Source organism: Megascapheus bottae, chromosome 10 (assembly GCF_031878675.1).
Source record: "Megascapheus bottae isolate mThoBot1 chromosome 10, mThoBot2.hap1, whole genome shotgun sequence".
Lineage (NCBI taxonomy): Eukaryota > Metazoa > Chordata > Mammalia > Rodentia > Geomyidae > Megascapheus > Megascapheus bottae.
Window position 1 is genome coordinate 44260797 of NC_143518.1, and position 15515 is coordinate 44276311.

A 15515-nucleotide genomic window follows, 5' to 3' on the forward strand; every position below is an offset into this window, starting at 1 on the left:
ACAATAAACTGGATAGTTCCCGCTCCTATCCTCATGTCCCACACCTGCTCCACCTGTTCCTGAGGGAGGAAATGGTGAGCACATTGAGTTCTCTTGGCCTGTCCTTTGTGTTTGGATCTCTTCATCTGTTTCTTATCCACCCTGCTGTCCTCTAACCCTGTGACAGAATACAGACAGATCCAGGGCACAACAGGTTATATGTGAGTCTCTCACACCTTCTCTCATTCAGACACAAGGACAGCCCAGGGAGTGCTGGTCATCTGCATTTCATGGAAGAGAAGACCTCCGGTCCTGAGAAAGTGATTAACTGGAGGTCACATAGCTACTGGGCCCATTATTAATTAACCTTTGTCATTTGAAAAAGATCAGTAGTTCTTTGCCCTCTAAACATATTTTCAAATAAAGTACAATAAGCTATGTTCAACTTAGCTAATATTTATGGAACCTTGAGTGAACACTGGGAAATGTGTGAAATGACAGAAGTGCAGTCTTCTCTTAGGAAAGCAGCTATGGCACTGAGGAGATGATACTTTAAGAAAACTCCACACCTAGTGACGCTATGATCCTGGGTCTGGCATGAGGACAAAGAGATATCCAGTAGTGAGTTTACACCCTTCATTTTTTTTTACATCATTCCTTCTTATTTACTTTGGCTTTCCCTTGATCTCATTCCTCTTTTATAGCAAAATTACTGTGGTATCATTTGCATCTATCCTTCCAGAGTCCCTTTTTGAAATAAAGTTTCTTTAATTGAGTACTTTAATAATGCAATTAAGTCATGCAAAGTCCAGTCGTGGCACAGAATTCCTTCCCACACATTGTCAGTGACCAACATCTACCAGTCTTCCCACTACCCCTAAACAATCTCTGAAGTTTTACCCTGCTTTATTTTCTTTATTGCATGTATAACTCTGAAGATACTTTACCATGTTTTGTTGTTATTGTTAGTTACTTCTACAGGCACCAATCTTGGTTATTTTTGTAAATTTAGGACTTGGAATATGGTAAACGTTGTAAGTTTCAAACTGGAATATCACAGATTGAGAAGTATTTGTCAAGTGAACAGATGAACTGACATTTTTTTTGTCCTTTCAGAGTTTATTTGATTTGGTAATAACTACATACTAGAACATTTCCATTTTATATGCGATAGAAACGAATCATCTCATTTGTGAAGATAAATGTAAGGCATTTTGAACAAAATAAAAGAAATACATTGGTATTTCTGGATTTCAGTCAAAAAGAATTATTATTAAAAAGCACTAACAAAGCATTTTTATATGGTCTAACTGGCCACAGATTTCCCCAACTAGATATCCAAGCAAATACACCAGGAAGCCAGGAACCACTGAAGCATTCCAGGATGCAATGCTTCGTTCAACACCACATGGATATGAAGAAATCCCAAGTGGGACTTTGCAAATCACACACACACACACACACACACACACACACACACACACACACACACACGATCATTCTACGTTAACACTAAGGAGCACTTTGGCTTGGTGGGAAAAGCAGTGGAAAAGCATAGAATAAACTTGTAGTGATTTGTTTTGTAGGGACAACGCTATGGGTAAACACAGGTTTTATTCCCACATCTTCCCTTTTATTTACAGGTTGAAAGTCTGTCTTCCAGTAAAGTCGCCACCATTAACAAAAGCACAAAGCATCCACTCCCAGGAAGACACAAGTGTTCAGGACCACAGAGGATCACTAATGAGCCCCGGTTGCATCTCATAACACAATGGAGACCAAGAGCTTGCTTCAATGTAAAATAAATTACAAAATGAATCTTCCCATCAGAGCCAGCACATGTTTATGAAACTTCTGTGATGCATGTGGAATAAGCTTTTTGTCTTCAAAAACCAAAAATAAAAACTCCATTGCTTTCGAAAGCAAAGATAAACGAAGCTGAGATACATCTTCCCCAGAAAGCTGATCAGACTTTCTCCATTCTTTGGTCTACAGATTCAGCTTTTCTGAGCCTGGAGGCTTTATTTTCTGTACCATTGCTATCATCCGATTTCAGCTGTTCAGTCTGTTCAAATTCTTTCCCATCATCTGGGCCCTGCTTCTTTTTCTTCGTGTATAGTTCACAAAGAAGGATAATGGTCACTAAAACAAACACTTCAGCAACGATGGCAAGAAAGGCTTAAGGGAAACCAGGAAGCTCAACACGACCAGCTCCACATGGTCCTCGCTCTCGCCAAGCTGGAACTCTGCAGGGCAGTAGTAGATGCCCTTGTCATCCCCCAGTAGCTGCTCTATCCTCAGCGTGGTCTCATTGGCATGCGTTCCCTTGATGACCTGTTTATTTCCCAGGTGTGTATCAATAGGAACCCGTGTGCTCGCATTCTTTCTGTACCACGTCCAGTTTAACGAGTCACAGCCCTCACATTTACACATCAAGACAGTGGAATCTCCCACGTAAGTGATCAGTGGCTTGTTCTTCCCATGAAGTTGAGGGACTTTGATTCTAAATGTCCCTCTTTGTTCCTTTTCCTCTCCAAAGAAGCAAGACTAGTCTCCCATTTGCTTGCTGTTAATGATGGTGAACGTGTACTTGGTGTACACAGTGTTTCCCGTTGTGTGGACGACGTAATTGTTCTGAAGTAGTTCATCACCTTTCTCCCAAGTCCCATTCCCTGCATTCCCATCCCCAGATGTGGAGAGCTGGCATGTGAGTTCCACATCAGACGCCTTTTCCAAAGCGATATTCTTTTCTACTGGACTACTAGCATGTTCTGTCCGTGATATATTATGAATCTCCAAGGGAAGATTAGTGGACTTCGCCATCATTTCATTCCGAACAGGTAGACTTCTGAACGCTGAATCTGCGGGGTCCCCCAAGCTGGGGCGCGCCACCGCCAGGAGGAAGAGCCCGCGGGGCTGCGCTGGGGTCGTTCCGGGGCCCTGGAGGGAGGCCCATGAGCGCATGCATGGCGCCAGCAGGTCTCCTGTTGTCGGGATGGAGGTGGCGGCTCCCCTGCGGTCTCCCTGGTCGACGTCTGGAGTCACCCAGGTACTGACTGGTAACCCGGAGCCTGACATTCTTTTTTTTAATAATTTTTTATTGTGATTAATAGAAGGGTTACATTATATTCACCAGATAGAAGGTGTATAACTTCACAAACATTGATACCCTTTCTCATGACATGGTCCCCATCCCCTCCCCATCTTGATTTCCCCCTTCCCTATCAAATTTCAAATAACCAATTAAGCACATATACAATATATCAAATAACAAGGTGAAATATTGTAACAATATGAGATAACCAAGGGATGGCAAAAAAGATGACAGATAACATAGTACATTAAGGACAACAGTCACTCATTATATGGCTTTTGTTTCTTTATCCTGAAGGTTCTTACATTTAGTGTCATACTATTTGGCCTAATGTCTCTAGATTTCGTTCTATTGTAAATCTCTGCTAGGAGAGCCCAAGATTTCTACTGATTATGACAAATGAGGGAGACTATTGGGCCTATGTTCCTTTGAGTCTGGCTTACTTCACTTAATATGATTTTTTCTAAGTCTTTCCTTTTCCTTACAAATGGGGCGGTCGTTCTTTCTGACAGCAGCATAGAATTCCATTGTGTATAAATACCACATCTTGTTGATCCACTCATCAACTGAGGGACATCTGGGTTGGTTCCATATCTTTGCTATTGTAAATAGTGCTGCAATGAACATCGTTGTGCTAGTGGATTTAGTATGCCCTTGGTCCCCTATGAACTGACATTCTTACTCCATATTCAACTGTGTCTATCCAAACTCATCAGATTTCCCTTTCAAGTTTCTCAGTCTTGTGGGGCTCTATAAGGGCTGGTGATAACATTAAAAATAGGATTGGATGTTTCGTACACCCAAATAAAATTTGGCTACTATATAGTGTAGTAGTATAGTCATACACTGAATAATGATATACCAGTTAATGATAGATGCAAATATGACAGCAGACATGTTGTGAGGTTAAAATGCAGTAAAAAAATCCAATTTTCTTGGATAGGGAAAGGGGGAAATCAAGATAAGCGGGAGGAGGGTGGGAAGGAAATGGGGACCATGTCATGAGAAAGGTTATCAATGTTTGTGAAGTTATGCACTTTCTATCTGATGAATATAATGTAACCCTTCTATTAATCACAATAAAAATTATTTAATAAAAAGAAGGAAAAATTCCAATTTTCTAGTGCAGTTATGGCTCTCAGCACATTGTGGGGTAGGTAACACATTACTTATGGGTTTGTGATGCTGCCATAAATATCTACTGCTCTACCAGCCACCAGACAGTAGTACCTGTACAATTATATACACTATATAATATTTCATAATGACAATTTGAAAAAACTGTTACATTGTTTATGAATATTCTGTTGTAACAGTCAGCCACAGAGATCTCTTATTTACCACATTTCTTGTTTCATTTTCTCTTCTGCTTGATTTCCTCTTCTGTTGCTTTGATCACTATGGCCCCAGGAGCAATAGGCCATACTGTTTATTTCTATCGAGTGTAGAATAGGCTATATTATCTAGGTGCATGTGAAAACACTGCACAAGCCTCAAAATCATATAGCAATACCATTCTCAGAATTTACAGCAATAAGCAAAGTTGCATATGATTGCAATTACTTAAAGAGTAAAGTATGATTTTGCTCCTAAGACCTTACTGTTATTCTGAACACTGAAATGTGATTAGCAAATGAAATGAGAAACTGCCTATTAATGACAGGCCATTATATTAGGTGCTGAAGTGAGACAATCTCCTAATTGTAAGCTAGCACTCTGGGTATTAATATCCTACTTAGGCTAAAATGCTCATGAAAGTTATTGAATAACTGAAGAAACATTTACTTAACAAGATGGCATAATAATAATTGTACAACCTGACATTTATGGAACTCTTAATTATGTGAAAACACTGAACTGCCATTTAACTCTCACATATCTTCTTTTTTTGAAACATGATGAAAATAATTTAGAGAAGTGATGTCAGTAGATGGGTCAAAGAGATAGAAAATGAAGGAATATAGATTCTAAAATGCAAAGCCCTTTGCCAAGCAAAAACTCATTCTTTCACCCCACCATGTAAGGTTAACATATAGTAAATTGCTAATTCTGGTGAAGGTTATTGTTTTAAATAAAATGCACGAAGCATATAAAAGAGGTTCTTACATGTTCAAAATTCAGAGGCAGAGGGCTTAGGATTGCTCTAGGATGCATCCTTTGGGAAGCCTGAGCAAGGCCTGGTACACAGATTGCTCCAGGAGTTGGGTGGGAAGGAGGGGTAAGCAGGGAAGTGGCTGGGGACTGTACCTCTGGTGAAATAAGCAAACAACGGTTAGCACTGTACCTATGCTGAGTTCTCATTAGGATAATGAATGCTGATAGCCTAGTTTAGAGTTCTTAAAAAAGTCTTCAGAAAAAGATTTGGCAGGGGTGCCACTGATTAAGATACATCATACTTGTAAACTGACCTGTTGAATCAGAGCACATATGTACAACTACTTAAAGAGTACAAAAAGAAATGAAAACATTGTCAAATCGATCATTGCCATGTTTTATACAAAACAATAAGAGTGTCAGCATCCAGTTAAGTGGATATAACCCCCAGTGTAACAATGACTTGTTAGTAGAAAGATGGGAGTGTGATCTTTAGCACTGAATTCTCTTCTAGATAAACATCTCTCCCATCTCAGCTGATCTATACTAAAAAGTCTGTTGCTCTTAGATGGTAAATGATCAACCAAACCTTAGTCTTCCTCAATGGTTAGAATAAAAGAGCACAGGTGGGCCGGGAGTTTGGCCTAGCAGTAGAGTGCTTGCCTGCCATGCATGAAGACCCAGGTTCGATTCCTTGGTACCACATACCTAGGAGAAAAAAAGCCAGAAGTGTGGCTGAGGCTTAAGTGATAGAGCTCTAGCCTTGAGAAAGTCCAAGGACAGTGCTCAGGTCCTGAGCACTGGAAAAAAAAAACAAGCACAGGTAATTTCCTACCTCAGAGATAGCGATTGATAAGGTACCCCTAGTCTTAAAAGGTCAACCCCATAGTTATATGGGAAGCAATCTTTCAGGGTCAAGGAAAAATTAGATGACTCCAAAGCAAATTGCCTCTCCAATCTATGCACCTTTTCTACCCTTTCCCCTGTCCACCGTTGTCAACAAATAGAACCTATTAATTCACAAGTCTAATCAGATACTTTGTAAGCATATGCAGAAATATCACAATAAAATCTACCAGTAAAACTAATATATGCTTTCAAAAACATTAAAAAAACACTCATATCTCTCTATATTCAAACTCACATGTGTAAAGGAAACTGTTCCCAGTCATATTAAGAAACTTAGGAAAGCATGACAATGTTTCAAAAAGTAGGTTGATTAAGGCTTAGATCTAAAGGACATTTGATTCACAAATATATGAAGGTTTCTGAAGGTATAGCTCCAAGGTAGAATTCTTTAGGTATGAATGGAGAGAGGAGGAAGGGACAGGGAAGGGAGGGAAGGAGAGAGAGAAAAATCCTAGGCCATGCTGCTCCAGCAAGCATGGCATTTAATTAGCAGATCACAGGGCTAGAAAAGCCTTGGACTGCCTAGTGGAGATAAAATAAACCTCTTCCTTTTTTAGCCTCTTCCCTGAAGAAATTTAAGCTCCTCACAGTTAATGAGTCAACTAGTACTATATCTTAGGGAGAGAAATACCTACTTCTAAACCATTTAATCCCAGCCATTTCTGGAAATGACTTAGTTTGGCCAAGCTAGAATTTCTGAAGATTTAAGAGGATCAGCTTTCTAAAAGAGTGTCCTAAGTTTTGGAAGGTTTTGTTTATTGAAGAAAAATTACCATACCTGATTGCTTTCTCAGGGTTCATTCTTTCATTAGCATAAGAACGAATGTAACCTGACCACAAAGCTACTTTAATGCTTCTTTAAAAAAATTTTTTTTTGCCAGTCCTGGGGCTTGAACTCAGGGCCTGAACACTGTCCTTGGGCTTTCTCAAGGCTAATGCTCTATCACTAGAGCCACAGCACCACTTCCAGCTTTTTTCTATGTATGTGGTACTGAGGACTCAAACCCAGGTCTTCTTGCATGCTAGGCAAGCACTCTATCACTAGGCCAAACTCCTGGCCCCTTAATGCTTCTTTTTATTGATGCATTGAACATAAATTTAGCTGGGAATAGTTGATGTATTATTTAGCATAAATAACTATATGACTTAAAACTATAGAGCTACAAAAACTAGAGAGAAATGGGTCACGTAGCACATGAAAATACTTGTATTTTCATATAATATTGTCTACCACACAAAAAGATAGCATGTCAGCTCTTTTGATATCAGCCCATGCCATGCCACCATCAGAAATCATACATTCCATTTTATAATTTTATTTTATTTTCTAACCAGAAAATAACTTATTAGAAGAAGGAAATAAATTTCAATAAATTCTACAAGTTATAAAAATGTTCTGTTAGTATTATTCACATTCATCATGGATCAAAGTTATATCTCCAGTTTAGGTAGAAAGATCCATTTCTTCTTTGGAGTCACTAGGATAGAATGGGGTTAGTAAACAGTAATTATGTGTATTGCCCTTGGCTTAGAGGAATCTGGAATCTCTTCTCCATACATAAGGGTTAAGAGAGAGCCTCAGCTATGTTTCTGGTTCAAAAGGATCCAATTTTTAACTCAGGCAACTTATGAGAAATTCGACTATCCCAATACTCTTCAAAGTAAGTCTTCAGTAGTATCCCGTAACTATTAGCCATTTTCTTAACAAGTAGCCTGTTTTCTAGATGGTCTCATGGAACAACTGCCATTCGTGTTATTTGCATTTCCTCAGACAGATCACATAGTCTTTTTATATTGTATGATGCCACAATTGGTTTTTATGGAATAGTTGTAAGAAGGCTCTTTACTGCTACCCCACCACGATTTCCTTTCATATACCCACAGATGTCAGTTTTTTAAAAGGCATTGTATATACTAGTTTAATAAACAGGTCTTTGAAGAAAATAAAATTCTATACTTTAAGGAACAATGAAAATGAAAGTGTCTCCAAATGGCATTTCTTTCTCTGGTAATGAGAGGACCTAAAATATCTCCCAAATGTTTGATAGGAAAACTCAAAAGAAGGAAAAAAAAAAACAACCTCATTACCTCTCCTTTCCAGGCAACAAGACAACAGATGTGTATCATTGTAGAAAAATTCAACATAAATAAAAGTTTAATTCCAAAACGGTTGTTCTTATTACAAGAGGATGATTTTCCTTCCATGGAAAAGATTACAGTAATAATTTGTAACTGGCAGGTACTTGGGAAAGTGAGGCAAATCAGTTCATAGCAAAGAGAAGTAAGAACATAGCTATCATAGCTCATTAAAGACAAATCTGAAGTCAAGATAAAGTGCCTCTGAAGTCAGATCATAAACCATTAGGAAAAAATATTTTTATTAATATAAACTTGTAACTTCTTTTGTACAATGAGGCATGTCCAAAACTTCTTCCTGTTTGTAACAGTATCTGCTTCATAGCTTGTGGCCTCACCCCAAGCAACTGCTAAGAGCTTGGTCCCAGGAAAGGTGATACTGTATTTCTAGCCTGTGTGGTGGGCCTGGTTGCCTAGCATTGCAGTAAATTCTGCACAACAGTTGGCAGAAGGCTCAGACTAGCTGGGTGAAATGAATTAAGTAACCATCTAATACTGTCGGCCATATTAAGTAGGAATGTCCAAATTATGGCACCTGATACTCCCTTTTCACAGCCCCACTTCCCCAGAATAATACTTTGGCTGAGAAGACTGCAATTTGATATCAAACAAGGTTCTTATTAAGTACATGTAATGAAATAATGCGGAGTTTTTGTTGCATTAGTGGAGTTAAAGGCATTTTATTAGCACTCATTAGAAGGAGGGAAAACTTGGAGCTCAGAATTCATTAGCCAAAAGCCAGCCCCCGGTGAGGCAGAGCCATTAAACAGCTTGCGGCCCTGAATGGGATCCGGGCCACACACAGTAGATTTTGAAAGTGTGTCCTCCCTCCTCCATGGTTAAACTGTCTGAGAACAGTTTGGGAAAGAAATGTTAGGTCCAACTGCAGGTCGAGTAAAATATGTGCTTCTTTCCAGAGCTGTTAATTTGACAAAAGGCAGAAACCTTGGAAAGAAAGCACAATTATGATTTATGCTTTTGATTTGAAAGAAAATTGTTTACTTTGGGGACTTGGAAATTAAAAAAAAAACGTGCTACCAACTCTCTAACTTTAAAGGACATGTCACAAAAGTTGCTTTTATCCTATTTTCATTTAGGGGGAAGAAATATAGACGGTGGGAGTATTTGCCCTGAAAAATGAATTTTATTTGTAAGCTACTCCCTAGGGACTCCGTAGTAGAAGACCGACCGTCGTCACAACTCAACTGCCCTGGGTGGCCAGACTTGGTTAAATGATTTCACGAATGGCCTTTTACCAACTGCAAGAGAAGCAGTTACATCGTCTGCCTTTATCTTTTAACACTTTGGAATGCACAGAGATGAAGGCTCAGGCTGTAAAGTGGTACAATAGATCTGTGTGAACGCAGGCACATGTACATGTACAATCACAGATACAACTGAAAGCCAACACGAACAGCCCCATACACAATTACACAACAACACACACACACACACACACACACACACACACACATACACACACACAATTGCTCAGACATGAAAGGCTCTCCCAAGAGAAAAATGAGTGATATATTGAAGAGTGTCCTAACTTATTTCAAATCACTGAACATACTTTGGAGCTGAAGATTTATATGACATGAATTTTAAGTCCTAGAACTTCAGAATTTGGAAGTTTGATTGTTCCTATGTCTGTGTGACATAACCATATGCAGTGGCCAATTTTATGAGATGCAGCTACTGGTCTATTATCAATTCTCATTACATCTTGCTATGGTTTGTATGGGTGTCATCTATGCTAGAGGCTAGGCACTCGCCTTAAGTAATCAGGTATGTACCCTCAAAGGGGATTAGGGGATTCCAGTCTCTTATTGTTATTTTCACTTTCTGCTTGTAGTCTGAACACTTTGGATGTGTCTAAACATCCTGGTCATCCTTCATCAGAGGCCGAAGTCACCTAACCCAGCACTGAAATCTTCAATACTCTGACTCTGTCTCCCTGTTTCACAGTCTCCCTGTCTGTCTGCCCATCCGTCTGTCCATCCGTCCAACCGTCCGTCAGTCTGTCTGTCTGTTGGTCTGTCATTTCCTCTCTCTTTCAATTCAACTTGATCTTGAGTAAACCAGATCATAACCACTGAACTACACCCCCGTAAGTTAATTCTCTTGGATATTTGTTATAGCTCTGATTATTATACATCTCTCTTCCACACGTTTTTGGCTCTCAGCTTTCAGCTTCCCATTTCCTTAAGGTCTGTGTCTAGACTTTCTGCCAAGCCAGTATCAACCAAATCAATCCTAGCATCCAGCCTTCCTATTCATTCTTCTATTCACCTTGAAGGGAGAGTGACAGCAATACCACCAGTTCCTTCAGCAGCGTCATGTCTGACATCTCAGCCATGCTGTTTTTTTGTTTTGTTTTTGTTTTTTCATATATTTTTATTGTAATTAATAGAAGGGTTACATGATATTTGCCAGATAGAAGGTGCATTAATTCACATACATTGATACCCTTTCACATGTCTTGGTCCCCATTTCCATCCCCCCCATCCCTCATCTTGTTTTCCCCCCTTCCCTATCCAATTTCAAATGACCAAATACAAATATATCTGATATATCAGGTAACAAAGTGAGATACTGTAACAATATGAGATAACCAACGGACAGCAAAAGAGATGAGGGATAACATAGTACATTAAGGACAACAATCATTCATTATATGGCTTTTGTTTCTATGTCCTACAGGTCCTTTCATTTTGTTTTTTAATCCTCCATGGAACCTCTACAATCCAGAGATCACCTCCATTGCCACTTCTCCATTATGATTTTACATGTCATCTGTGGATGGACGAAGCAATGGCCTTGACAATGGAGAATGGTTTGCCTCTCTGTAGTTCCTATTAAGCACCATCTTAACAGGACACAATCTTCCAGGAGCACAGCCCTAAATGACCATTCTTTTCCTGCTGAAATTCTACAATGGGTCTATATTATTGTCCCAGTTGGTAAAATGAACATTAGATGCAGTGCCTAAATAAGAAAACTCATTGAGTTATCTGCTGTGGTGTCATTACATAGCGAGTTCTCAGAAGAAGAAATTCTTATGTCACCCAAACCCTTGTTTGGCTGAGCTGATCTCCTTACCATATTCCACAATGACTTTCTCAAGGCTAGCACTCTACCACTTGGGCCATAGCAACATTTCTGGCCTTTGCTGGATATGTGGGGCTGAGGAATTGAACCTAGGGCTTCATGCATGCTAGGTGAGCACTCTACCACTAGGCCATGCTCCTGGCCCTTTATTTATTTATCTATTTATTTATTTATTTTTGTACTTGTCCTGGGGCCTGAGTGCTATTCCTGAACTTTTTTTTTCCCCAAAGCTAGCATACTACCACTTGAGATACACTCTACTTTCAGATTCTTGGTAGTTTATTGGAGATAAAAGTCTCACAGACTTTCCTGACCAGCTGGCTTTGGGACACGATCTTCAGATCTCAGGCCACTAAGTAGCTGGATTGTAGCACCTAGCTTGTGGCCTGTCATGCTTATGCTACTTTCAGTTAGGGTCTGTCACCCACAAGACAAAGCATCAGACAGACCTAAGGAGAACCTCTGCGGAGGAATACTTTAGTCCATTTTGCCTGGGGAGAAATATATCGTTCTTATGTATATTAGAGTCAGCTTAGTATTGGCTCACTTTAGTCCAGATACATGAATGTAATGTTTGGGAAATGAATCCCAGATGACTTGGCCTGAAATTTCTGAGAGCAGAACTTCTAAACTCAGTGAAAAGTGTGACCATCTCCTCATAAACATGATTTCCATGGAAAGGTCATTAGAATCCAAAGCAATCTTCTAAAAGGTTTCTCATCTGATGGGTGAGGAGGTCGAAGTGGTGACTTTTCGAAACCATACTACCTTGCTAAGCTGCAAATAGAATGCAGAACACTAGTTGATAGAAAGAAGAGCTGAAGACCAATGAAAGAACTCATGTGCTACAATTTATCAAGGTCTACTAATCATCCTGAAACACATTGTCATCTACTTAGCCAAATAGTTTTCTTTATCATGACCTAGTATTTACTTTTGGTTGGATAATTTAAACATCACATTAAGATTTTAATTAATAACATAAACGGAAAATGATAGGGTTAGAAGGGAGTTTAGAGATTACCAGAGTCAACATTCTAACTCATTATTTATCCTTAGCAGTAAAACCCTTTCTTCAAGCAACCTATTACAGGAAAACTCAGTGTAAGAAAGAGAATGGAACTGTTCTTGCTTGTGGTAGCTGTAGCCAAGAAATCACCCCACCTAGCCCCACTTGTCTCTGGGGTACACAGACTATGTCGGTACCCATCTATTTCTCTGTGGACTTTTCTGTTTCAGAGAACTTTCTCTTTGATTCCAACTTCCAATACTCACATGTCTTTCCCTGGGCATTTAACGCTGTTCTATCCATGTACAAAACAAGCAAAGTGCTCTGAGAACTTTATACTCATCGACAGCAGCCAACAATGTGTAACTCCCAGCTCATGCACGCCTCAGATGGGAGAATGTCGATACAAATATACACAAAGTATATGCCATGCTTCCTCAAGTATGATTTTAAAATGTTGTCTTTCCCACTGTGTATACATGTGCCCTGACCATGCAAAAACAATATTGGCACACTTGCTGGCCTTTGGTATGAGTGAAGCTATCATATATTGGACCAGTAGCCTTTACATTCTTCACCATCTGAAACTGATTGGAGGAAAGGCTCTTGAGAAAATAGTTCAAAATTACATTGTTTCACCCGCTGACCTTTAAGCATGAGTCTTTACTAGTCTATGTGATAAGACAGACATCAACTATGAAGCACCTCTGCTTCATACTTGGATGGTGTATGATGGTTTCAAAGAGCCACACGTGAGTATTTGGCAAAACAATTCTCAAAAAAAAGAATGAAATGAGGACTCTATTTCAGAGAAATCAACGGACAGCATTTGTTCTACCAATTATACAACCTGTGCTTTCAAAAGAAAACCCAAATTTTGGGAAACTTATATTCACCACCATGAATACTTAATGGATTTCCTCATGAAATCCATTTCTGGCTTATTTCTATGTATGTGGTACTGAGGAATCAAACCCAAGTCTTCATGCTTGCTAGGGAAGCACTCTACCACTAGGCCAAACTCCCGGCCACTCTTTTAATTTCTAATGTGATCTCTATCTTTAGATATGCTTTTACAAAAGATTGCTTTTGGGAATCCTCAACAGATTTTAAGATGATATAGATGAAGGGACTGGAGACAAAAGCTTTGAAAATAACTATTTCTCATTGCTTCCATGTGTGACAAAAAAAATCAGGAGCTTTTTAAGCTCTTGGAAAGGAGGATGTGTATGATAAGAAATTGTATAGACATTATTTATTTGCAAGTTAACCTCAGAACTTGTCATTTAGGATTAATGTGAGAAGGAAATTATCCAAAGTCCTCCCCAAATGTTAAAAAAAAAACTGAAAAGTTACCAAGAAGCTAAACCACCAAGATGTTCAACCTTCAGTTATTTTTTTTTCTTAACATTTGGGGTGGACTTTGGATAATTTCCTTCTCACATTTTTTGTCACACATGGTACATTAATATTGTGTTCTAATTCTATTTTTTCTCCATTCTATTGTTCCTTTGAAACATCAGTTGCTGAAGCATTTTCAATATTAATCTAAAGGGCTTTTTTGAGGGAAAGAATCTCTAAACAACAACAACAAATCATCACCAGCATTGTTTGTTCTGTTTCTTGCTGTTTGCTTTTGCCCTGTCCTTGTGTAGGTGTCATGGTCTGGCTGGATGAACACTGATGCCCACTGACGGAATGAACATTTATTCCACTCATCTCTTCCTTCACACATTTTGTAAGGGATGGAGCTGGGATTCTGTTGAAGAGTTCATGCTTTTCAGTCTGTCACTGTCAGAATGAGTAAAACTCGTTACTCTTGCCCTGATCCATTTTACTTTAGGAGTCTACGTGCCCAGACCTTAACACCTTTTCTCAGGTATTAAGTTTTGTGACCCAGGTCTCTCCTCTGGAGCAGTTTGGCATCTCTTTTCTTGTGGGAAATTCAGTTTTTAACTCTTTGGCTTTCCATCCTGCTCTGGCAACATCTTCTGGAAGACTTTTATAAAGTACTATTTCTGGATTTCTGGATTATTCACTACCAGTAAGATGCTACTACAGCACTCCTGTCAGCTATCAAATGAACAAAAATTGGTCTTTAATTGAAAAAAAAGTGAGTCATAACAACTTCCTTTAGACTTGTTCTTTTAAAACTGACTTGGGACTTTAGAGTTCTGTACAGAATAACTGTGTTGGAAGCAAATACACTACTTACTCTTCTCTGAGAGTCTTCTTGGGAGCCAAGAATTTTATGTGTCCAGAACAGGTTTATATTATACTTGGGAGTTCATAGAGGCTTTCTTTGATGTGCCAACTACAGTGGTAGACCCTTTTTATGAGCTCAGGGCCTTCTAGAGAGAAAATAATGTACAATAATTAAAAACTTTTATGGTTCCTGTTTTAAGCCTTGAATGAACACTGCTTCCAATGACTATAATATTTTATTTAAAAAAACTGCATCTAAGGGTATATCTTTTTTTTTCTAATGAAAAAACCATCCACACAGGAATAATCATTTGGGTCTCAGCGTGCAGGATGCTAGGCTGAGCCATAGAAGAGATACATAGAGTGACACCAGAGCTGAGTTGCCTGAGGAATAAGAGTTAAAACTTATTACCAGCATGTGCTAGGACTGGGATGAAGTGACAAACTCATTACTCCATTTAAGTGGCAATGTTTGGGGTTCTGCTTGGATAAAATGTCCAAATTAAAGTTCTTCTTCGCAGTTATTTAACTGAATACTTAATTTAACTTTTTAATTGATTTTTTTGATCATACTGTGTATTTTATCTTCTGGGTTATAAAGTATTCATTTACTCTGTATATTCTTATCTTGAAGTATTTTTAAAGTAATTTTTATGTATCAGACCAGGACTTATTCTTGGGGATATTAATACCAACATAATAAGATCCTTACTAACAAAGTATTTACAATTGAGCGAAGAATAAAAAAAAGGAGGAGGAGGAGAAGCAGGGAAAAAAAGCAGAAGCAGAAGGAGAAGGAAGAGGAAGAGAAGAAGAAATATATATATATACATACATATATGTATGTATATATATATGATAACAAATTAGTGCATGACCTTACAGTTTTTTACTTCAATGCATAACTGTTGTGTTTATGTATCATTTTTAACCTAGTATGGTCCATACAATACCCTGTGAACATTTTTCATGTCTTTA

General features: G+C 38.7%; 1 long non-coding RNA gene and 1 pseudogene across 1 annotated transcript in view; both read right to left on the minus strand.

Annotated features, from left to right (window-relative positions):
- Positions 1–15515, minus strand: part of LOC150058368 (uncharacterized) — a 159401-nt gene that overhangs the window by 63537 nt on the left and 80349 nt on the right. The gene's annotated exons all lie outside the window — the stretch shown is intronic.
- LOC150058369 (embigin pseudogene) lies at positions 1865–3057 on the minus strand (annotated as a pseudogene).